Below are 26,829 nucleotides of genomic sequence, written 5' to 3' on the forward strand. Positions count from 1 at the left end.
TTCCTGATTCTTGAAATATCCTAACCAGTCAGCACCATCACTCCATGGAGCAATCTCCCACAGCGCCTACTTTGGATGTCCTACTCATGCCCAGGGCAGGGTGTGCAGACAGGACCAGACAGGGGCCTACTTCTCAGGTGCACTGGAGCTAGGTCATACAATACTTACACTGTTGTCTGTTAGAAGCCCTGACAACACTAAATCCATTTGGAAATACAACATCTCTAACAGTAAAAACTACCATTTGCACGCTGTGTGAGAGGCTGGAAGATGAGATTTCACTCTACACTTCGCTTGAATGTGCCCTGACCATCAGGCTTTAGCCTAGCTTCAACTATTGGGTAGAAGAGGGGCACTGCCCATCCTTGGCCAATCTCAAGTTGTGTCACTGTGCAGAAAGTAACTGAAGTTACTTAAAACTTAAAGCCTTTCTCATAAGTGAAGAGCCATGAAAAGAACAGGCAAGAAGGATACGGACTTGGTAGCCCACTGAAAGTGTGGGGATTAAGGGAAAGGAAATTCTTGTATGGTCTAAGGAAAAAAGCCCAGGCTGCACTGTAGCAGGTCTTCCAGTCCTTCATGAGGACATGAAGGTCTGAAAAGCATAGGTCCAACAGCTACTTCTGGTTGGAAGAGTCAGGTTTCAAGGGCTTTGCTGCCTGGGGAAACTTGTGCACAGAAGGCAATTTACAGCACCCAAGGAACCCAATGCTCCCTTCCCTTGTGAACACTCATCCTAAGCTAAAAGCAAATTTGATAAGGGCAACTTACTCTAATTTGATGTTGAAGAAAGATACCAACCATGGTGGTGCAGTCTCTGTACAGGTCTGTACTACACAATGAAGTGCAGTGCAGGAAATCCCAAGACAGCAGCAAGGCTGGAATGGCCAGTCTGAAGTTGCTGCAAAAAAAAAGAAAGTAGACATGCTCTAAAGGTGGAAACTGCATAGACGAAACCTCATGAAGAACTAGTTCATACAAGGCAAGCAACAGGATTTCACTGCTGGCTGTTTTGGTTGTTTCTCTGGTTTTGTTTTGACTTTACAGCTGGCGACATCTTTCATAAAATCCCTTCTCACAACACACACCAGATTTCTGGCCTCCTATATGTATGGTTAATTCTGGCAGGATGTCAGCAGGACTAGGGGTAATAATTTCACATAAAAAAGAAAGAGTGATCCAATGTGTTAATATAATATTTGTGATACTATTTATTTTGAGATTACATTTCACAAAATCCAGTTATGTATTTGACATGTTTTCTCTTTTTATCTTTTATATCTGATGATTGTTATTTTGTCAGTTTTATCACTGCTTTATTGCATAATAGTAGCATTTTATATTTCAATTTGTAACAACATTCAACATTATTTATTTGTTATATTCTTTTGTAAGGTTTTTTTATGAAAGTAATAAAAAGTTTAAACATTAAAGAATATCAGGCAAACCCTTTCTCCTTTTGTCAGCGCTGAGAGTGGATTTTTGCAGTGGTCAAAGCATTAGCAGCATATAGAGAGAGCATTCAGTCTCATTTTGTAGTATTAGAATTGCTGTAATTTTAGGTCTTGTGGAGAAGCTTCACTGAGGACTTGGAATCACCAGGCGCTGAGTTTTCAAATGTGTGTGCTTTCAGTTACATACTTCAGGACTTACTTAGGTACCGATCTCAGTTTGGTCCCTGGAGCATCAGAACCACAAACGAAGCCAGTAAGAGATTTTGATGGTCAGCACCTCTGAAATTCCTGCATCCTTTAGGCTTCGGGTGCCAAGTTGGACTCTCATAGAAACTGAAGCTTAGAAACAAAACCTACTTATCCCTGTGACAACACCATATTTATCCTCAAGGCATCTTCCCAGAGAAAGATTCAGAGGTCATAAAAAGTAGTACCATGGGGGACTGATAAGGTCCCAAACTCCCTTTACGTTGCAGAGGAGAAACCATTTTATTGCATTATTCTATTTTAAAAATGGAAATTCCTTCTTCGGCTCAAAGTACAGTCACCCTTCTGTTTCCTTCCATGTCCTTTGTACTCCTGCAAATATCAGTGAGAAGGAGCAGGAGAAGTAGAGACTGGAAAGAATCTACCCTGAGATGGGGACAGAAGTGTGGGACAGAAGATCAGGCAGGTATGACTTGTTTATTTGCTGGCATACTAAGCAGTTACAAATTCAAGAAAACACAAACAAAAATCTCTGGGAAAAGATTACCAATAGATTACCTCAGAAACCAAATTTGGAACAGCTTTCAATAACCAGGACCATGAAATATCAGATGTCTGGGACCTTCTTGGGTACTGCAGAGGAGGTTAAGTATCTGCATTCTACACAGCAATTCACACTACCAACTAACCACCTTTGACTGCCAAACCCTGTCAGTAGAGTGAAAAAATCATGATGCTTAAATGTTCATAGTAACCTTTTCAAACAGTGCGATCTAAATAATTGTGGCAAAGAATAGATGGACAGATAGATAGAGAGATGGATGTCTCTTTTCTGTAGAATTAATTATGAATATGGATAAAGAAGCATTGCTTGTACAGGTGACTTCATACTCTCCAAGCCAGCCTAGCTGATGGAGAAAACCCACCACACTAATCAACCAACCAAACAAAAAAAACCCCACCTTTTATTTATTCCTTCAGGAACACATAAAACTAACCTCTGCTTAGAGGCAAGCCAAATGCAGTTAAGCAATGTGTATAATATGAAGAAAAAAAATGCAGCTCTCTTTATGTTAATATAATTAACATTACCTATTAACTAGGACAGTAATATAATCAGGAAAATATGAGGCAGAATCTCTTATAAAGCAAACAATAACTCGGGGAAAAGGGCAAGAGGTGAGAGAGCAGAAAGTAAAATCCAAACAGTGAATATAATGTTTTATGCTCAAATTTGCATCCTGCAACAAGGCAATGACAGCAAGATGGCACGTGACGCTCTAGAGTCCCATGCTGGGGTTTGAATTTTAATGCCTCGGAACACACAGTTGCCTGAGACCCGAGGAATCTACGCACTGGGAAGGGAGGTCTATATGATGAAAGACAGATTGACCAGTGATGGTCTATTAAGAAGTGCTGGGAGCAGAAAGGCATTCAGTGAAGATCTGGAAAAAGTCTCCACTTCAAATCCTTCTGACTCAATGGAGCAGAGAAACAGTCCTTTAGCTGGTGGCAGCAAAGCATTGGTGATGTTGAGAAAGTCAAGTAGCCATTCATTACTGTGGCATGGAAGAAGTTGCATAGAGGATCCGAAAAGCCCTCCAAAGAACGCTGAACCCAGGCAGTAACTATGTCAAGTGTTTGACCCACCAAAACCACTATTAACCTCTAACAGAGGCACAGTTGTACAGCCAAACAATCACAATGTTAGTCATGTTTAAACAGCTTCCAGTAAAGATGACACAGGCCTATTAGAGGAATTTGCACATTCCCTCTGGAATTGATGGGATTCTTTCAAGTCTTTATCCTCAGCCTTGGCTGCCGACTTCAACTTTACAGTCCTTATCCCTTATTTTCCCTGGGAACCTAATAAACGAAATATTATGCCTACACATTTAACATTTCCTATTAGAGGAAATTTGGTTTGGTGAGGATGGGCTGGCCTATGCTACAGATTTCCTAAGTGGTTGGTTTAAATATGTACGTTTAAAAACTTGGCCATGAGCCTTAGTTTGGGGTAGAAAGGAAACCCTCTTTTCTCCAATTTTTCCTTTCAGACACATCAAGGAAAAGATAGTAAATGTCATACAAAATGCCAATCCCAAAGAGCTGACACATCACCTTCTATTTTCTCCAGCATTTCTTTGTGTAACCCCATGCTCAAGAGATGCCACGAGTTGTCCTTCCCCACACAGAAACCAATCCCAGCGAGCTCTCTGTCTCTGAAGCTGCCTAATGCCACTGAAATCAATAGAGTTATCCTCAATTGCAGCAACAGGAGGCAGTGTCAGGTCCTTCCCTTCCTTGGCAGCCCACAGCTCTGGCTCAAAGCCATGAATGAAATGGCTTATCCTACGTGCAGTGAACTAACGCTGCTGCAGGACTAGTGAGCAGTGGGGACCAGCTGGAACCTGGGCAGGCTGGAAAGAGATAATACATCAGGAGGGACCCTCTCACACACACACAAACACACATACACAAAAGGGTGACAAAGGCGTTATTGTCAATCTGTTGATTTGACCGTCTTAATTCTTAAGAGCCATAACCACTGAAATGCACCACCTATAAATCAAAAAGGGGCCATAAGGACTATTACAAGATACTTTTTTTTTTTTTAAATCACCATACTATCATTCCAGAATAACTTCACTGTATTTAGCTGAAATCAGTGGAATTACCCTAGCATAAAATGGAAGTAATCTGGTGGTGAATCAAGTCTTTCAGGAATAAAACACAAAACCAGGGTGTAGTCCTTGTAATTTTCTAGGTGTAGGTACAGTGATAACCATTAGGTGGATAGCTGTTTGTCCTGCTCTGCTTCATATTCTGGTATTTTATAGCAAAAAGAAACTTACTAAATTAGTCACAAACTATGTTCCTAGAATTTTTGGAAGTAAGTTCTGTTTATAACCTTTACCTGACATCAGAAACCTTTTATGGTGTTTCAAGCATGATTTGAAGTAGATGGACTGGTTTTGTTCCTTCCCCTTCTCTGGCCTCAGCACTCTGTTTTTTTGGCAACATCTTTTTATTTTCTTGTAGAATTCAAGCAATGCTACTCACAAAAGCATACCAGAAATTAGCACCCCTATGTATATCTCAAAGAAACCAAGCTTACTATATAGCATCTGCCTCATCCTACATCTCTTGGCGGTCTTTCTGGGTCACCTAAATTGTGCCCTGGGTACCTCCAAGTAGTCAGAGGCTCATTTCTCCTGTGATTCTGCATTGTGTTCAGAATAATCTTGTCTCCAGTTCCCCAAAGACTTCTTTATGATGTTTTAATTCAAACCTGACATTGCAGCCATGAGGTCTTGATGAGGAGTTGTGTAATGCAATAGAAAGAAGAGTTATGACTGTGGCACTGTGGGATCAGCAGCACCAGTGCATCGGTCGTACTTCTACAGCCAAATACAGGGAAAAAAGATGTAGAAAAGCCATCACATAAAAAGTTCACTTTTAAAATGACCAGCCCTGTAGTGCAGCCATGGTGAGTAGGCTTCTCCTAAGTGTTGTCCTGAGAGTGAGGTTTAGACCTAACCATTGCCAACCCAACCCCTGCCTCTAGCAGGGTCAGTTTTTTCACTCTTTGCTAAGAGGTTTCCTTCAGCTTTCTTCATACAAGCTGAGCAATACCACTGACTATCTCAAGAGCCAGGGAAAAACTGAAGCTCTTGGCCTACATCAATTCCTTAGTTCAATGCTTAACCAAAGCCTGAAGGCTCTCTTCCCCTTCAGCACTATCTCTGCTACCACTTTTCCTTTGCAGCTCTTGGGTATGTTAATGCAACAGACTGGCAGCACTGAAGGCAGAGATCACGCAAGCAGAGCTAAACTAGCTTTAAACCAGACAGCTCATATATCCCTAACAGGTGAGGCTGATGTAGCACGGGTCTGAGTGTGAGCTACTTCAGCCCCTTCAGCCTAAGGTGCAGCCTTGCTGCATCTTGCTGCACTGAGCAGCACCTGAGCTTGGTAGTGTAAAGCTAGTTTATCTATGCTACCTACAGTAGTAAGGTAAGACTACTAATGAATACTGTATGTCCTCTCAGGGGCATGGTAGTGGTAGACTTGGCAGTGTTAGGTTTATAGTTGGATTCGATGATCTTAAGGGTCTTTTCCAACCTAAAAGATTCTATTCTATGATTGTATATTGCACAGAAGTCACTGGGGTGTAAACCAGTCTTCACATTTCTCTAGATAGTCTTTATCACCACCTTCAACAAGCCTATTGCTCACTGTGTCTTGTGATACTGAAGTATCCTCAGCACTATAGCTGCCCTGAAAGGTATGGCATTTGGATGGAATGGCAGGCAGACCCCAGCTAGAGACTGATGAAAGATCTGGGTTCAGCAAGAAGATCTTCAGAATCAGGAAAGCAGGTCCTGATATCATGGGTTGGGATTTTGGAAAAGGCCCCAAGCAACTTATGAAGGTTAAATTTCATTGTAACCAGTGAGAAAAGCACCATGAGGGAAAGAACTTGGCAAAATGTCAAGCATGAGTAGAGACCTGATAAGATTCCTTCTATAAAATTAATGTGAAATAACTTTGGGTTTCATTTCAGTGCTGAGAGAAGGTTAGGGTCAGTTTTTTTCTCTCCTTCTGAAGTGATGCCCTGATTCCTTCTTGCATTTCTATAATAAGCTTCTATGAATTCCAATAAAATAATCACCTGCAGGATCCAGTTTTATTGCCCTGGACAAATGCATCATCTTTACTCCAATTTAGAAAAAGCATTACAGCCAGGTGTAATAGTCCAGATCCTCTAAAAAATGGAACAGTCATTGAATTTAACAGCAAGGCTTTTCTCCATCAAAAGGCTAGAGACATCACCATTATCCAGTTTTTACTTAATTACAGCATATGGCTAGAAAAGTTCTATAAATAATCATGCTCGCACTGTACTTTGAAAGTTGCCATTTCCCACTGGCTATGTGTACCTCAACAAAAGAATCTAATACAAACTCTGGAAAATAAACTGAAACATTGTCCCATCTCCTTTCAGACACTTACCCAGGAAACAGGATCCAGGTTGAGATCCTCTTCACCTAAAAGGGTTCAACCTCATAGCTCCCACTTCTGATGAAAGGCGCTTAGCCATGTTATCTAATACTAAGCTTATGAGCTGGCCTATGTTACAGACGCCACAAGATTGTCACTCAGGCATAAGGTCCTTTTTGAGTTGAAGCTGTACTCATGGGCTCCACCATTAACACTGACATAGCCATCATATGTATCCTGCTCATGAACAAAGTAGAGAAAACACCAGGGAAAAAAAAGAATGAGGTTTAATTTTTATCCCTGCTGAACAGTTTTCCCCTTGATTTTGAATCACACACATCAAGGCAGTTTTTAAGGAAGAACCACAAGATAATGTTTTGCATCACCATGTAAGATAAAAGCCTATAAGAGATAGCTTGAGGAGTTTGGGTCAGCATGCAGTTCCCTTGCTTCTGGGTCTGGGGCTCAAATCAAGTCCACAATGGTCAATATTTGTCCTTTTGTGAGGTGTTCTGTGTGAAGGTCCCGACTACTTCTAGGTCTAACTGATAAGGCCAGTGCCTGCCGTGACACATTTTGCATGCCAGAAAAGCATACTGAAACATCCGCACATTGATCAAGTGGCTTCTCCACTCTGGCACACAGAAATAATAATTCCCTGAGAATGTTGACAAAGACTCCACATGTGTTTGGCAGCACCCGATCGGACAGACTAAACATTGGACTACCTTATGCTTGTTCTGTTTGAAGTTGGTCGGGACAGCCTCTCCCTTTTGTTTAAGCCCCCAAATAAAGTGAAGCGTGTTTAGACCATAGTTATTCACTCAATGCACACACCTCATATAATAACAGCCTAATGCATTGGGAATGGAAGAAGTCTGATCCAACAACCTCCTTTTTACTTAGTGGAAGAAGAATCTTAATACCTCTGTATACTGAAATCGGAAATGCTCCCGGAGCCCTGAGGACAAAGCATCAGATGTCATCAGCAGGAACATGGGCTGCCATGCTTTATGCAGTTCCCTGACTTTACTAAATCTGCCAGTAATGCCGCCAGCACCACTGTAGAAATTCCCTGCATAGACAGAAAGCCCATGTTATATTGGTCACAAATAGCTACACTGCACTGGTAACCTTCAAGATCTATCCATGTTTCCAGGAATGTATAGATGGGCATAAACAGTGTAACAGTTCAAACCTTCATGAGGCTGTTTTCATACCACTCGCATTGAGAATGAATTTGGTGCTTTAAAGTTGGGCATTAATTGTTCCTTAATAAGATATCATCATAAAACATGCAATTTAGTGCTTCGTTTCTTCCAATTTCCATACAGGAATCTGACTGTGCTAAATTCAAGCTTTAATCCCCTTGGCCCTTCTTGTAACTGGTGCTATAGACTATGAAGGGTTACCGACCCATAACAAATAAATTAATAAGCTTGTGTAATTATATTTGGGTCATTTTATTTCAAACCATGAAATCAAAAGCTCTGTTCGCATTAGTGCAGGAATTGCTGTAACTGGCCATTGGGGCTCCCTTGATACACCATCTGCGAATGCAGCAAACTGGCACATGTTGGACAGAAAGAATCCATGCTAGCGTGCATAATTTTTTCCATTACCTTTGCTGGACACAGGCCTCAAATCCTATTTCTATCCATTCCCTGTCTCAAAAGAGTAATTCTGCCTTACACCGTTATCTTTGTCTTTTTCAGTCAACAGTTGCTGAAACATCCTAATCGTTACCGATTAGTAGATCAGATTATCTGACCTTCAGCTGTCTTGGGGTGAAGTGCAGAACGTATGGGCACAGCCGCAAAGGGGACTCCTAGAATGCCTAGAAAGAAGGGCTGTGCTTCCCATGGGAAAATGTATCGTGGCACCGTTACTTATCCCATTCCTCTTGGCCTCCTATAAATCTTCTGGTAGAAGCACACGCTCTGTCTGACAGTTTGAGTCATTGGAGGTTCTTACTTGGCTCTTCTCCCTATGTAGCACAACTCCTCTTCTTACCTCCCTGCAACCCCCACCCTCATTGTTGCTTTGTCTTTGGACTTTTCGCTCTTGGCTCTATTTTACCTCATAATCAATCACCTTAAATTGGAGGCCTGGGGAAGTTCTGCAACTTGCCTTGCTGCAAAACAGTTCTAACTTCCAGACCTTGTAATGCCGTCACACAAGATAAGGCTGGTAGAATTGACTTCTAAGTTACTATGGCCATTGCTATAGCCACCTTGACGTCTGCAATGCTGCAGCATGGAGCTATGAAGGGGGTTCTTCCTGCTCCTGCTGCATGCCTGAAAGGCCAAAACAGGACAGTCATCCCACGTATTTCCCCACTTCATAGACTTGTGGAATACTATTTCTGCCCATAGCTAGAAACTTTCTGGACAGCCTGTCAATTGACTGACCACCTGGCATCTCTTGAAAAGACAGCTGCACACAGCTGCCTTGTGATGTAGATCAGCCGGCATTTTCTGGGTGTGAATTACCTACACACCATGCCGAGAAAGAGGGGGGAGCATGCGAGGGTCCTACTTGTGAAAATAGAACTGGAAAGGGCTCCAGAATGGAAGATTAGTTCACTGCATTGCTTATGATGTACTAGTCAAAATATGGCAGACACAAGCATCTACAACTGCATGGACTTCACAAAGTTATCAGGGTTACACGTGAATGTGCATTAGTAACACAGCAACTTTTAGACAATGAATCAGTCCACCAGTGGCAATAAATGTGACAGCCCTTATGCAGCCTCTGCCTAGTAAGTCTCAAAAATGGTGGCTCCTGGGTGGTAAGAGGATGCACCACAGCAAAGATCATGCTGTATGTGCTCTGTGCTTATATGCTTTTCCAAAGCATCTGCTGGTAGCCCTATCAGCTTCAGTGTATTGAGCAAGATGGCCCTCTAGTCTAGGAGAAGAGTTCTTATGGCCTTCTAAAGAAGGACCTAGGGGGAGATAAGTTACTGTGGCAGAAGAATGACATATCCTTCCCAGCTGCTTTACAGCAGAAATACCTCCGTTCCGCCCTCAGTAAGCTAGCTGGAGCTCCCACGTGCTGCAGTGCAACCTGTACTTGAATAGCTGAGGGCAGACCTTCTGGCATTCGCATTTCTGTATGCTTAACTTAAACTGAGAATAGTTTACCTATCTGGAATTTTGGATGCAGTTCCTTCATACAAGGGTGATTTTTAGCCATTTTACACTTATAAAGTTAGCAATGATTTTGGCACATGAGATTTTGTGTGCAAGAAAGCCACTGACAGAAACTCTGAACCATAAATGAAAGTAAATCTAACCAGAAATCAAAGTCGCTGCCAGCTTCCAGCACAGCATCTCAAAAGTTTAACTGTGTGATCATCACCCTTTTAAACTTAAACCATATAGATTTTGGCAAGGGAGAAAACAAAAAACACAAAACCAACAAACACTTTGCGTCACATTGAGGGACAGAGAAAAAGACGATTCTGTCATTTAGTGGTGACTTTTCTTGATCATCTTTTTCGTAAGACACAGGGGACAGAGGACTCCAGGTCCGCTGCAGACATGGTGGATCAGCCAACAGGGGGCAGCCAGAGGACAGGAATTAGCCTCAGAGCCTGACACCCCTCATTTCAGAGCCCAGAAAAGCAACAGTCAATCAGCCTACCAGGAGCCCTTGGTCTGTAGACTGATTCATTAGACAGACACCTCCCTCCCTGGCTCATCATTTCGTTATGACACAGGAAGATGTCAGCCTTTCATGGGACAAAAGGACATTCTTAGGAATGCAAAGGACTGAAATATCATCTCATGGCCTGGCACACTTCCAGCACACCAAGGATGTGCAGTCTCCTTAATCACAAGTCCTTTTTTGGTCCTGCTGCATTTTAAGAGACTAGTCTGACTCAAAGACGATATCAAGTTCACCTAAAGTAGCCTGGATGATTTGCATTTGAAAGCCATCCAGCCCAAGCTTAACCAAACCAGCTTTTCTTAAATTAAAAACAAAAAAGAAGGGTCTTACTCAACAATACTCTCCTTTGCTTCTCAGCTTTGCCCTTGGGAGAGCACAGTGCTGTCTGCCTCCAAGATAGTATTTTTGGAAGGTGTGTTCCTTTTATTTGGGCTAGGACACTAAGCAGAACATCAAAAGGACGTATACAAGCTTTTTTGGAAGGCCATGTTTTTTCTTTGCAGCTGTAGTCACACAAGTGCGCCTCTGCTTCATAGTACTGTTTCTATGCTGAAAGCTGGTGTTTAGGGAAGACGAAATTTAACTGGGCAGCTTGGCATTGAAACCAGGCCAGTCTAACCAGGAAAGGTTAGACTGTCATGGCATAATGTTGTCAGAGTATAATATTAGAGGCCTGACAAATAGAGGATTTCTCATAGGACCCTATACCCGTGGTGGACTCCAGAGCCATGACCAGCTCTCATTTTCATCTTCTCATTTTCATCTCACATGTGGAATAGTTACATTTTAAATAGAAATAAATGACAAATAATGTCATTTAATAGAAATAAATGACAGATTATGCTCCTCCCTGTGAAACAAGAGGAGTGAGGAAAGGAATATTACCCAATGAAATCACTGGAGCCTAATCTTTTCAAAACACTGATACTGAACTCACCCTACTGTCATTTCTCCTTGGCTGCCACAACTTTCTAAAGCCCTTTTTCAATGATTTCCTATCCTTGAATTTTAAGCTCAATTCTTCTACCTGTGTTTATGACGTGCAGCAATTTTTCCCCCATTCACAGGACCTCCTTTCCTCAACTGTTGCATCTACTCCCATTGCTCCTTCTGAGGCACCTTATCTATTCACCTGTTCTCTTCTACTTCCCTTTTGTCATCAACAATTTTCATATTCTTTGGTATTCTTAGGTAAAAAGACCTTTCCACTTCTCTCCTGCTTTTACTTTTGTCGGACTCAGTGTCAAAAACTCATTCTTACCCCACAGCACTCTCCACTGCTGACCTCCATGTTTCTTGACATCTTCTAGCTCTGTTATTTGCTGTTATTTGCACATGACAAAGTGCAGAAGCAACACGCTCATTCAGAAACACAGTAAGTGGAAAAGAAAATTTTAAGATAGTGGCATTTCAGCATGGTTGTCACTTCAGTTCTGTCCCCATCATTAATTCTAAAGGAGTCTTTTCTCTCTGCATTATTTTGTTTTCAAACTCTATATAGGAAGTTTTGCAAAGTGCTTAAGGGATTCAGAGCACATATCCTAGTCAAAAAGCAATCATGTCTCTCAAAAAAAAATGCTGATGGCCGAAGCATATTTGGAGGGTGGTTTCCCCTATTCACTGCTCAAACTGCTACATGCTAGCTGAGCCATGAAGAGATGTCAGCCTTCTGGAAACCCACTTTATAAGCAAGTCCCACTGCCTGCCTGAAAACTGCTCAGTCAGTCAGCCAAAGCAGTCATTCCACTTCCTTTCTGTACTCTAAGGGACACAGCTGGTCCTCTCCTATGCTCCCTTAAACTCCTCAGATTTGTGTATAACTAGGAGGAGACACACTTGCTAGATTCTAGAGGCATTTGTTAACAATGTTAAAAGAATAAGAGCGAAATACTCAAGGTCCGCCAACATATGTGAAAGACTGAGATGCCTCTAGCCCCAGAAGGGTGAAATACGCATTTCTTTACACTTTGCTGCTTCAAGTCAGCCCAAGTTTATTGTCCAGCAAAGTCAATGGCTGTCTATCTACCCCAGTGGGCACTGCACCGGGCCCCAAATCAATAACATATTTCAGAAACTCTCCTGAGAAAGAGCAGGAGCATTAGCAAAGCAGCACATGAATTAAAGCAGGCTTGATCCGCTTTAATGTGCGCTCTGAGCCTGGGGCCCACTAAGAACCTTCTGATCACATAATCTGCCTATCTGGAGGATCTGTATATATACAATGAGATAATCCTGGTAATCAAGAGCGTGGATAATAGCATTATTATTTTATTCCCATAAATATTTTAAAAGATAGGTTTTCTTCTTCTGTGCAATCTGATAGGTAAAGTTCCCACACTCATTGAAAAAGAAAAAAGACCTGCCAGAAAGTTACGGAAATGTAATAGGAATAAAAGCAAGGATAAAATATCTCAGAAAGTGAAACACACAAAGTAGAAACATTTTGACTGCATACATGTTTTCAAATCTTCAGGTGTAATCAAAAATCACTGAGAAATAACATAGAGCTGATACTGATTTATGAGAAGTGTCAGAAAAGCATAACTGTATCACCAAGGCCTTGATCACAGCCTGTAGTTGTGTACCAGGAACCCTTGGACCATGGCAGGTAGGGGCAGAAGGCTAAAGGAGACTAAGGCATAGCCAAGACAGGAGCAGGCAATGCCTTTTGTCCAAGGGAAGGGAATCTGAGGATATTGGGGCAGAAGGGGACGGGAGAGAAAGTGTGTGGCCAGAGAAGGGCAGTCCAGGTCTGGCATGCTGGTGAGTGATCACAGCAGTTGCAGTCCTATTCTGGTGCCCCCGTAGAAATGCAGTATCTGCCTGAGCCCTACTTAGCCCATTATGTCACTACTAAAGCCAAAGAAAAATGTTGACAACTCAAAGACAGGGCTGAAGGATGGAGTGTTACCGATATAGTTCAACTGGTAAAAGCGGAAAGACTAGTCCTCTCACAGGGCAGTAACAACACCAGAGCAAGAGCGACTTCTGTTAATTCGGTGAACCCTTTCTCCCAGCTGTTGCTTCTATGAAGAAAAGGGGCCTTCATCTTTCCTAGTAGGAAGAAGGGAATTTCCTTCTGATCCTAAGGGAACTGCAGCAAGGACAAGAGGTCACTGCTATGACAAAGCTACTGAAGTTTGGATATAGCAGTTATTGACAAACATCTATCCAGTGAGTGCCAGAATAATCCCCTAAGCCACCGAGGAAAACTCAGGTCACCTCCCATTCCATACATCTCTTGCTATGGTTTATTAATGGTCTGAATATGTTTGCTATTTCTACATGAGGAGTGTAACCAGTTTCAAAAAATTCTGCAACCTTGGCCCTGTGGCTACACACATGGTGTAGATGGGGCTTGGAAAGGAAGAACTTCCTCTATGCTCAGGCACTCCTGTTTCTTGTTGGTTTTAAATTGTAAATTACTAATGAGGTATATACCCATGAAGTAACTGGATTTATTTGAAAATTAACACTGGAAACTGGCTTCTTAAAGTGCCTGCCATCAGACTACAGCAAAACACTTCGTGATAAACCATAGCACTACAGCTTGAAATTGGACTTAAAGAATCATCTACATCATATACCATCTGCAGAGCAGGAATTACTCACCAGGAGCTCTCGAGCTACAACAACAAAATAAATGTACAAGTTTCTGCCAGAAGGATTGTGCCAAAAAGAGCAGACTAACCATGGAATACATGGTATTTACACAACTCTTATTATTGCTGTAGTCCTCCAAGGGACTTAGTTTTGAGTACTTTCTGGGAAAGCATTTAGGACACACAATATGAATCCTTATCTTTATTTCATTCACTGTAAAGTTTGTGGGTTTTAGGTTATGCTTTTGGTTTGATCCACAACAAAGACAAGGAACCATTTGCAAAATTTGGATTGATTTTGTTTTTCCAATTCTCATGACGTTCAGTGAAAGTTTAATCCAGCACCACTGAAGTCAGTGAAAGTTTTGCCAATGACTTCAATGGGGAGTAAGATTTTAATTATGCACTACTGGGTACTGTCAGCATTTGATTCTGGTACTTGTAAACACAAGATATGGGCCTAAACAGATTATAGTTGGTTCCTGAGTGGCAGTACCATGGATTAAGCCCAGCTCGAGGGTATTTTTGTTCTACAAAAGAGTTTGTTTCTAGAATCCAAACCTCGGGAGACTTGCATTCTGTTTCCAAAGATGTCCCTTGATCTGCAGGAGATTAATACCTGCGCTCCGTCTTCTGTAGGAGCATTTTTCGGGGATAAATTCTTTCCTCTGAGTCCAGGTCACTGACATCAGAGGACAAAATGAAAGGTTATCATCATCCTTTTAGCTGATTCCTCCAGTTTAACTTCCCAAGCCTGTGGCCCCCTCTCTCCCAGTGCCATGGGGAGGATCACTTTTGTGAGTCCTCTTCCTTCCCCTGGGAGTCCCCACAAGGACTATTTAGATATGTTACATTTTCTTCAGTATTTAATTTCATTAGAAGATTGAGTCTTTCATAAATGTCAAGAGATTGTCTGGTTTTTTGTTTTTTTCAAGACAGGATGTTTACATTCTCAGTGTTCACCTAGTTTTCCAGGTTATCAAGATTTCTGTCAGGTAGGATATTACTTTTTTCTGCTCCCTTCTCTCCACACAATTATCTAAAGTGCTTTGTGTTTTCCCACATGGGGCCCACTTCTGATCTCCTTCACACAGGTTTTAATCTGCCTGCTCTAACGGAGTTACTTCTGATTTAGTTCACTTTGGCGAGGAATCACTCCTCAAGTCTCTGCAGAGCTGTAGTGGGCTTCAACTCCCTAATTGTGCTGCATAATGCTTTTATCTTCCTTAAGGGCCCACCTGGCCCCAGATCCCCCCTCTCAGTGAAAGTCCCACTGTAAATTAGTCCTCACATCACAACCCACAGAGGGACAAAGAGAAGGAGCACCAGGATCACAGGAAGAGGATGCAGCATGGACTGTTATCTTCCACTCCATTTTCTTGTTGGCTGTGGCTTTCCTCTGCTGTAGGAACAAGAAGATACAAGAGTTTTCCCCCAAACCCATTTCTGCTGGTGCTTAGACTGAGTTGAGAGATTTTAATCTGTCCTGTCCATGTTTTCTCTGCTCATCTCATCTGGATCTTTCACTGAAAGAATAATCTCACCTGCTCAAAAGGTACATATTGGTTTGTTAGGGAAAAATCAAATCTGGTAAAGAGATTAAAGAGGTAGTACCAGAGACAGATGAGATACATGGAACAGTTTCTTCTGGATGCATCAATCTTGCATCTAATTACAGTCAATCAGCACCACAATGAACTCGATTCATTTCACGAACACGTGGTCTGAGTTCATGTTTAAAGCCAAGAACAGTTTATTCCCAAAAGTTAACACCCTGCAAAAGGAGATAAAGCAGATGAAAGACACTAAGAGGGAAGTCAAATGTGTGTATTTGTATTAAAGAAGTTTTCAGTATTTGCATTTTCTATGCCTTAAGTTAGAATAGAATTTGTGGTTAAATAAATTAAAAATTAAACTGGAACGCACTATTATTAAAAACTGTATGCTATATCGGCTACAACCACTGAGGCTTCTTCTTTCTGTTGATTTACAAGGTATATGGTTAGTTTTACAATCCAGGAACAGTCTCTAAAACAATGCACACGTTTTACTAGTAGCATAAAATCTTCCTGATATTAGTATAATAAAATATTTTACTTGCAAATGAGCTTATAAATGTTTTCCTAAAGCAAGCAGTAAAATGTGTCTGCAAATGTAGTACAACTTCAACTAGAATTTTTTCACATAACCATTCCTGGTTCAATCTACCACCCAAACAATGATTACATCTTATAGACATATTTGGCAAAATAACAGTGAATGTTTTCAAAGGAGGAATACAGGATAATCTGTCTGAATATCCATTCAGATAACTTATCAAAAGAAATATTTCACAGTTATCTTCAAAAACATCTTGGCTAAGAAGTATTGCTAAAACTTCTTAATGAGAAATTGCTAATGAAGCAGTCTACAAGGCAGCTGAGGTAGAGTCCGAGAATAGAAATGTTCAGAACCATCCTCAGGAGGCAATGTAATTGGCTTTGAAGCTAACTTCTGCTTTCTAGAAGACAGAGGTGGAGCAGTACGCCTGGTTTTGTTCATAGGCCCTCAATAAATGACCCCACACTCATCTGTGTAACCTACATGAACACCTTCATTCACAACAGCCAGATGAAAATTCAGGTTAACTTTCCCACTCTACCGAAAAGTATGAATCATTTAGTGCAGTGGAGGCTTGGAATCAGTATCATCCATTATTGACTTTGTAGCTAACTAATGGCTTTGCACATTATTAGCATTACTAGTATGAATATAGCTAATGGATATTAAAATGATATGAAAAAGTGCTCATTAAAACACTGTAAAATGCATTTGGTTAGTAATTAGCACTTTTGAAAGCCTAACTTCTTAACTAATGCATTTATTTCACAAATTTGTAATTGCAAAACTATGTGCTCATTTTTATAGATTAGAGTTTCAAAAGAAATGTGCTCAGTATAAAATTCCAATATACTTTTTCATCTTTCCTTTCTCTTTTGCACATTTATAGAAAGTGTAAAGGAAGAAAATTTCAGCAGTAACGCAGTGATGGAGAGGCAGCAGACGGAGCTCCTGCAAAAAGCATTCACCTGACAGGAAAGGCAGGATGAAATAGGGCAAAATGCCATGTGGGAATGCAAGGCTCCTGAGTGGACTTCAAGGTGCCCAATCCTCTCTGTCTCAAGCACTCTTGCTTGGAGCAGCCACTTGATTCACCAGTACACTCAGGGTCTGCTGGATGAGCATCATGCATCAACAATGAGCTTCATTGTAAGTATAATTTCAACACAACAGCTTTTACTTCAAAGGAAAAGTGATCCCCAATTCCCAAACACCATCATGGTGAAGATCCAGGTTCCTGATATAGAGAATCTGCTAGGAAGTGGTTGAATCTATCGTAACCTGGAGGGGAAAAACCCAAACAAACAAACATCCCCAACGCCCCTCCAAAAGAAACAGTAAAAAAAAACCCCAAAAAATCTAGCTGAAATTACCAGGAAAAACAGAGATGAAGGAGTGTTGGAGGAGAGATAGGGGATAACATCCCTTTAGCAAGGCCTCAACTGGGGAAAAAGGAAGAAAATTACAACAAAAAGTCCCTGCACCTTCATTTTGAGTTTTGATTTTGACCAGACTAGCAATACAGTTACATTTTTTGGTTTGTGAGTGGGACCACTTGAGACCACTCTGTTGCCTGCAGGGACACTCCTGAGGGCCACGAGCAGCAGAGGTCTTGCGACTCCCTGTGAGGTCTCTGTCCAAGTTGCGTTAGCCCTTGGTAAGGGGCAGTCTTTCCAGGCAGAGTAAGGCCCTGCAGTTGTGGCCCTTAAACTAGACGTCTCCATGAGCAGGGGATTCAACAGGAACACTTGGCTCTTCTGATCCTCCATCTCTGAAATGCTGTGGACTCTGAAACCACCTCCGCCCCCAGCAGAAAGGGGCTGCCACCGTGCCGGCTGGGGTACAGCACGCTCCCGAGCTGCTTCGTGGCAAGCCATGACCATTTGTATTTGTATATTGTTAGCACAGAGATCCTTAAGCAACTTTTCAGGTTCCTATGGAAAAAAATCTCCTCAATGCCTTATTGAGTTCATTTGAAATTCCAAAACTAATGAGGCTTTTGTCTCCCTCTTAACCTAAGAACTATCGCTACCTCTAAAAATAAAAGACATAATCTGCTAAAGAGCTAAAGATACTGAACTCTGACAGCCTTTTCAGACCTTTACAGAGAAAATGATTGACACACTTGCACCTCTAATCTTCACAAAGAAAATGCTGAGGCAGGAGCTCCTATGCTCACCTCACAGCAGCTCTTTCACCAGCTGCCTGCTGGTTGTTCTACCACCATTAGGAGGGGACGGGCACAGTCTGGGTAGATGGTTAATGCTCAGAAGGTGATATTCATGAAGAAGCTGTAACAATCACCCAAGGGTGCTTGTGCAACACTGTTTTCAAGAATGAGCTGGGTATTTTTTTTTAGTAGGAAAAGCAGGGACTGCACAGGAGTGCCAGGAAGTCCAGCTACCTGCCCTCTGCCCAAATCCCCATAACTCCAGGATAAACAAAAGCTCTCCTGGAGCACAGTTGGAGAGCGCATGCTTTTTATGAGTCACTGCATGCTCTGAACAGGGCAGTGAAAAAAAACCAGACAAGTTAGTAGTACCAAAAATCTCTCCAATTTATCATAAAGAAGGCTTTAATAGTCACAGTGCAGTGAGCAAAAATGTCCTTTTCTTCAAAGCTTACTGTCAAAACACAGTCAAACATTTGCCTCACCTTACTGGTAGCAAAGTTGTATTGAGTGTCCACAGCAAGTCGTTGGCAGCAGCAGGCCTACAAGGGTGGTTTCTGGGAGCAGAGACCGGGAGAAGCCCCATGGCAGACACAGCTGACTCCAGCTGGCTCCAACAGACCCGCTGCAGGACACAGATAAGCCCATCAGGTGGTGCCTCTGTGATAAGGTAACACAGAGAGAGGCAGAGAGAGCAGCAGGGAGAGGAGGAAGGAACAAAAAAGGAATGAGAAAACAGCAGAGGGAACACCAAGGTCAGAGGAGGAGCTCCAGGGTGGAGCAGATATTCCTGAAGGAACTGCAGCCCATGATGAGCCCATGAAGGAGCAGATATTTCCTGAAGGACTGCATCGCGTGAGGAGAGCCCACATCAAAGCACAGGAAAATTGTGAGAGGGAAGGAGCAGGAGAGAGAAATCTCTAAACCTCCGTGTTCTGACCATAACTGCCCCACTGCCCCCTGCACCGCTTGGGGAGCAGGTACAGGAATCTGGAGTTAAAGAGTGAAGTTGGGCCTGGAAGAGAGGGAAGGAAAGGTGTTGTATATCTTTGTGTCTTACTGCCAGCTTGTATTTTAATTGGAAATAAATTAAATTAACTTTGTTCAAGTTGAGTCTGTTTTGCCTGCAGTGGTAACTGGTAAGCAATCTCCCTGTCTTTATCTCAACCCACGAGCTTTCTCATTTTCTCCCCCTGCCCTGCTGAGGAGGGGTTATGAGTGAGCAGCTGGGTGGGAGTTTGGATGTTGGCCAAGGCTAACCCACCACAAAAGCGACCCAGTCACAATGTGGCTAAGCACATGGAAGCATATGGACTTTCTCAACCTGGAGCCGCTGCAAAAGGGTATATTTGGTATCAAACAAAGGAAATACTGGGAAAGGTAAGGACTATTTCACAGAGTTCTTTTACAGACACAAAAAAATGATGATTCCCTAGGGGAAATACCAGTCCCAGCCTTTGCTGATTACTTGGAAAAAGGGGAGTCTGCATGCTGAATCCCCTGTCTTTCTGCTGTCCATCTTTTAGAAGTGACTGGAGAGTGGAGGACAATTGCAGATTCTCCAGCAATGATGCCTTATAGAGGCTGGTTTTGATTCTAACAATATCCTGTTTACTACAAGTTGTGTTCTTTTCACATAAGGTGTAAACCTGCTTCCGAATCCTGATTTCATTTCTACTAGACTTCTGAGAGTATAGCAAGCTTTCCTAGTTCTAACTACAATGGGACACTTTGGTCAATTCTCCAAGCAGAAGAGGAATCCTAAACCCTCTTTCTGTGGCCAGCTGCATTTAATTATTTCTAGTCTAAAATTTTTCAGATCTGAACCTGTCTCTTTCCTGGGTTCTTTTCATGACACATGATATGTTCTCCAAAGCTTGCAGTACACAGAGGGATGTCCTTCACCTTCTCCAACCTCTTTGACAATAACCATACTGCAATGGGGAGGACAGTGAACCAGGAAAGATTCCCTCCCTTAAACACTCATTCTAGGGAGTGAGGAGAGGGTAAGACAGAACATTTCTCCCATCCAGCAGATTGCTCGTGCTGCAGAGCCATTTCCAACACATAGAACTCCCCAAGCCTGTACAAGGTGCCATGAATTTATCTCTAACTCATTTGTACTCTAGAATGTTTCCATCCATTTAGGCTATCAAGGGATTTGCTATGCTTCTAATGTGTCATTATAAAGTCCTTTAAAATATTTCAATCCTGCTTTAAACTTAAACTCCTCAAAGAACTTTAACTGTGCACTGTAAATTTATGAAGACCATAAGAAAGATATCAAGCTCATGATAAAAGTCGGAGATAAACCAGAAAAAAATAAAAAAAATAAATAATCGGAGTACAAATTACTCTTCAATGTTCCTGTCTGTTCCCAGCCAAAGAAACATCTCCAGCATACCTCTAGGGCAAATCTCCTGACAGAAGTCAGCCAACCTACCTCGTACGTCTGTGCACACTCTGAAATCAGTGGCCACTTCCACAAAATCCTGCATTAAAGCCTTTCTGCTCTTCAACATGATCCTGTCAAGTTTTAAAAGATGCACAGGGTTGGAGTTAGTGTTAGGCCAGACTGCCTTTGGAAAAGCCAGGTTTTTTCTGCAGGTCGTGTTCCAGCTGGTGGAGCCTTTTCAGCCAACACTGTGTCAATGGCAACTCTTGTCTGAGGCTGGGCACCAGCTCTGTGGCTTTTTGCAATAGAAATTAAAATCAAGTTTGGTTGTTCACAGTTGACAGAGACTGGGAGGACCTAATGCATGAGCTGTATCATACCAGCTATGACTTCATGTTTAAATCATACTTTGGGTGGCTGTATTCTGGCCATTCATGCTCCTTACCATCTCAAATCAACAAAATAATCTGTATTGTTTTGCTGTAGATGTTGCTGTGGGTTGTCAAAAGAACTGTTATGGCCACTCCCAGCGGGGCTACCTGACATACATGAAGTAGAACATTTATAAATGCTTTGAAAGTGTAGGATATTGGTCAATATATAACTATTTATACATTCTATCTAATTTCAACATTATTTCAATTTCTATTGTGCTAGCAGAATTGTAATAAAAATTAAATCACTTGCTAAAGTTTCACTTTACTAACATTGTATCCTGGGGTTTGTAATTGAAAAAATTAATTCCGACTGGCTTCTTGTATCCTTTTTGTTAATCCGATGATGATTTTCGAAAAAAAAACTTCAGGTCCATGGAATGGGAATGCATTTCCCCAAACCTGTTATTTCTCTCCCAAATCAAATTTTTGTTCTCATTCTCATATAGGAATCATGCAAACCCCTTGTTTTCCTGAGTCATTCCTGTGAACTTCTCTCCATTACAGGAAGATTAAACGAGGTGCGCAGGATATCTAGAGTACCTCTACAGAATGGTTATCTGAGCTTGTTTAATCTTGGTGCCCTATTAAACGGCACGCAGTCTTGCAGGGCAGAAAGTGTTCTTCAGTCGTGTGGTTACTAACCCTTCCATGAGCCTGTCCTCTAATTTCAGGGCTGTTGTACATGGATTGACATGTGTCCTGTAGTGTCACACTTTACAGCTCTCCTGAGTCTTCTAGGACTTTCTCTGCTGGCCTTCAGGTCCTCTTTAGACCAATTTGCAGTCTGACATCAGAGGAATGCTGTTCTTTCTCTCCCTCTCTCCAACTAATGATTTTTAAAGCCATCCATTTCACTTTGCATTTGACATGAAGGCAAGGAAGTACATTTTAAAAATCACCTATTGGGTGAGTAATAAAAGCCTTGAGCCATTAAATTCATACACGTTTTTCCTTAGCCTTTGCCAAGTTATGTGCAATAAAACAATTTGACTGTCCTTGACCACACTTGATTGTTGACTATCAGAGTAGCATAAGATATCCCTCAGACAGTCTGATTACATTATACAGTGAGATTATATTAAATGTGTCCTACATTTTTGGCTGGGACAGTGGCTAAATGTGAAGATAGTGGAACCTTTGACTGTGAGATATTTCTTTTCTCCATTCTATTGAAGAATAAGATCTTGTGCAAATTCTTAAGAAGATCTCCTGACTGTTCACATTTGTTGTTTTCTTTAGCCTACATTTGTGTGCTGCATATGTGGGCAAGCCTGCCCCACAGCGACCCACCCTTCCAAACAAACTCTGTTTAAACATCACGCTGCTGGCTGTGTGAAACAGAGTGATTTTAATAGGCTTGCTCAGTGACAAAAATCCATTTCAGATCTTTTCTGGCCCAACTCTTTTTTATTTAATCAGTCAATAAAGTGCAAAGGGCTTATATGATGCATCCCTGGGAAAAGAATGCATCCTTACAACCTGCATGGTTTTTGTTTTTTAGATGCTTTTATAAAACTAAGCCAACCCAGCTATAACAAAAAGATCTTTCATTTGACATTCATCATTCACATTCATTTGTCATTAACTCACTGATATTGAGAACAATCACTGGCTCACAAAATAGAGTAAAATTCACCTTAATAACATCTGCAGGAAAATTGTATCCCTGATGTTATACCTACATTTCTGTTTAACAACGTGACCCAAGCCACAGAAGACACACACATATTTCGGATTTTTGAAGGCAGAAAAATAAAATCTTCCTCTCCTGCTGATGAAAGTCTCAGTGATTCCCTTTTTTGAGCTATGACCTTCAGGGAATCTTCATTCATAACCAGCAAAAGACAAATAGTGGCAATGCTGAAGGCGCACACAGAAATTTGCAAAGGCTGAGCCAGTTTCACCCTGAAGTTTTCTGAAGGTGTCCTCTGATAAAGGCCATTGTGGTGGGAATTATGATGAAGAGGAGTTTATGAGGGGAAAAAGTAGCTCTCCCCCCACCCCGTCACACACATCTCCCTCAAGTCATTGCAGACATATAATTGCAGACATGCAATGTGAGGATGTTCAGAAAAGCAGGCAATGTCTGCCAAAAAGAGTGCCAAGGCAGGAACAGTGTATTAAGCATATCAGTCCAGCACATTCCTCCTACAGCCTCTTCCCATGAAAGCTGCAAAGCCATGGCTGCTTAGAAGATGTGACAGGACAACCGTTTGTTTGCCTTCAAGGAGAATCTCCCACGTAGTCCACCCAGCTTGTTTGGACAAGGAAACTTCTTTTACACCTTCCCACACTGACAATGTGACCCAACCTACTGGAATGACTGGAAGTCTCTCTATTGATCTCAGTGTGCACCAAAGTGCTTCCTATCTTTGTGGAAATGTCCCTGTTAACAGATCTTGCAAGCCCAGTCTTATTTTCATTTTACCAAAGAAGATGTGAAAGTGAAGTTGAAGGACGTTTGGTCAAGGTCATGGAGAGTTTCCTTGCCAGAGATGGATTTCATAAGCTTGTGACTTCATCTCATCCTCGAGTAGCAGGCTGAAGTTGTTTTCTCATCAGCTTTTCTAAAATCAGTGCAACATTAAAAGCAAAAGGTAGCAGAAGGCTTTACGGTGACAGCAGCCACTTCAGCAATGGGTGTATTGCAAACATCATTATTAAAAAAAATTAAAAAAATAAATCCTTCTAGGTCCATCTATCTCTGAGGTGTCTTCCTTGCTTTCTTGCCTGGAGTTCAACCATTGGTAAGAAATTAAATGCAAATAAAATAAATAAATAAGTTTAATATACTCAGCAGAAATGGTTGCTTGGCTGTACGCATTGTTTGACTGGACGTGATCAGTCATTCACGCCATAAAGTCTAATTCTGAGAATCAGTTGCAAAGATAAGGGAGGGTTTTCTGCCCACTGACATCTGTCCTTGAAGTTTTGAATTGCTGAGTAGGAGCTGAAACCTGACTGTTCGTACATTCCCGATGCCCAAATTATATAGAGAAGAATGGAGTTTGCAATAAGAGTGGGGTTGAGACAGGCAAATGTTAAGTGTCAAGCACTACACTGAAAGGGCATGCATCTCATAAAATAACAATCTGTTGATGAAGTAGCAGACAACATTTTGTGTATCTGCTCTATTTTTAACATGCACATTTTAAATGAGACTTTACCACTTTGAGCATTTTTTTTCTCTCAAAGACTCATTATTACCATAATTTGCTCCACAGTAAAATCAAATATTCACTAATGTTTTTCATGTCAGAATGACAGGGGGGAATACTATTTTAGCACCACAGCAAATTCCATTAAATACAAGAAGAGTTTAAAGTCTTGTTGTGCATCTCAAGCTCCCATTTTTAATTAGATCTCTTGTATCCTTATTTTCCACCGGGTGTGGGAATCCTTCAGAGCCAAACCCGTCTGGCAAAAGCACAAAACGTACTCACAGCCCATGACTTTATTCGATTAATACGGAATTGTTACATATCATTGTGGACATAATGCAGCATCTGGACTGTTTGTCCCTCTCTTTTGCTGTTCTTTTTCCCATTAGCATTAAGAAACCGTATTTTCCTTTTTAACTCTTCATCTAAAGTGTTACGTACCTCTGTACACCAGCTTCTCCCCCTCCCCAGCCGCCCAGAAGGAGGCTGCTTTTGAACTGTGGGCCCAGCACACACAAGTCTGCAGAGAAATTTCTAATTTTATTTCTGTTCCGCTGATGATGGGGGCTGCGTTTATCAAGGCAGAAACATACAAGAAACACCTTTCAGAGATGATAGGATATCACTTGTGATTAAAAAATAAAAAGGGGGTATTATTTTGCCTTGCAGAAGACGACTGATAAGGCCATAAATAGTAACTACTGAGACATTGCCGTGCTGCAGAAGCAGTGGAAGTCCTTGTTTTTAGGTAATGTCTTGAATCAGCAATGCGTTTTGTGGCAAAGGCCAAGATACTTAGCATGCCTTTACATTTAGCCATTCCGCTATCCAGCACATCTTCTTTTAAAATTGTGTTTTGAAGATATGTTTGGGTTTAATCAATTCCGCTCAGTAATTGGAAAAAAAAACCAAACTGAAAGAAAAAAGCCTGAAACAAAAACAATCAAAACCCAAATTAAAAAAAAAAAAAAAAAAAAAACAAAGAAATAACAGTTTCATCACTCCTTTAATTCCAGTCATAGTGTGAAATCTGATAAATCAGCTTGGCCTTTTGGAGAAGATAGTGCTAATGATAGAGTGACTGGGTCTTGCACAGTGCCATGCTAATACTTCACTGACCTCAGGAGCCAAGCTAAGACAACACAGCATCATGCTCTACCAGAGAGGAACTGCAGTGCCTCAGGAATCACTGCATCATCTTCACTGCATGCAGCAAGCACCCCTCTGGACATGGAGAACAGCAGAGACTGCAGAGATGAAGCACAAGCCAAGCAAGCAGCCGTCTAGGTTTGCAGGCAGCCAGGAACAGCAAAGTAGCCATGAGCCCTGCTTTGCCTACAGAAGATCCCTGGAAATGCATGCTCTTGGTGTGAATAGAGGGGAAGACCAGAATATCTATGATGGCAGCTACGACTGTGTCGGCTGGGCAAGAAGGATCAACTCTTTTCTTCTGCTTCCCTCAACAGCTGCAGCACCATCACCAAACTAGTTTCAGGAGGGCTCCCTGACTCTCTGTCCTTCCCCACTCTTGCCCTCAATCTGTCTCCTTACAACAGAAGGAGCTGGCCTAGGCCACACTCCCTGTTAGAGAGAGCCGATAGTTGAGGATTTCCTGGACAGGAAACCTTGAGCAGTACACAACTAACTAGCTCAGTCCATCACCTTTCCAGCAGTAACCCCTTTGTTGAGGTCAACAGTCTCTGCTTGACTAAAACCTCATATATTTATTTCATATATATATTTATTACATATATCCAGGGCTGACCTGGATGACAAAGATGCCATCTTTCTTCATATTTGGCCCGTGGCTGGTTACTTATTCTCACTGTTAAATAATAAAATTGCATCCAGTTTCTTATTTGATTTTTTTCTGGCTTGAAGGTTCTTGTCTTTGTTCTTGAAAATAAATTCATGTTTAGAAGTTGCCTAATGATAGCTTTCACAGTCTGACTAGGAGGCAATGATTTCTTCAGTCAGGTTTATGCTACACGCTCATCTTCTCAGTTTTGTGTAGCACAGACACTTTTTTCCCTCTGATCTACCTCGTGTTTCCTGCACACAGGTTTTGCTCACAGCCCTAATGAATTCTGTGTCTGAAACTGTATCAGATGCTTTAAAGGCTAGACGAATTCAGAAGTGTGCTGTGTGGTGGACGGTGCAGCACTGCTGTATCTGAACAAATTAGTCTTGACTCAATGTGCTTGCTACAGGCTTGGGCTCACAGAAAAAAAATAGCTTATATGCCAAAAACAACAGCTCCCAGTCCAGCATCCCGGATGGAGCTCAGGATGTACAGAATTGAGATATCCGACTACTTTAGCTCATCACAGTTCGCCACCCGTCACAGAAAGGATACAGTCCTGTTGCTACCAGCGAAGATATTACTGTGGCCAGTGGGTAGGCTCACTTGGTATAGGAGACCCAGAATTCTGCTCCTGGAACGCACTTTCCAGGTCATCTGAGAAGTTACCTCAGACGCTGGTGATTTTGTGCGTGTGGGGATTGGAACGTGGTAGATCGTGTCCTTTGCAAGCATTACCTTGATTCAAACAGAGCGAGGAAAAAGGTTAAGGAAGACCCAAAATATTTGCACAAACAATTTTCATAATTTAAAAATTATG

Source organism: Larus michahellis, chromosome 3 (assembly GCF_964199755.1).
Source record: "Larus michahellis chromosome 3, bLarMic1.1, whole genome shotgun sequence".
NCBI lineage: Eukaryota > Metazoa > Chordata > Aves > Charadriiformes > Laridae > Larus > Larus michahellis.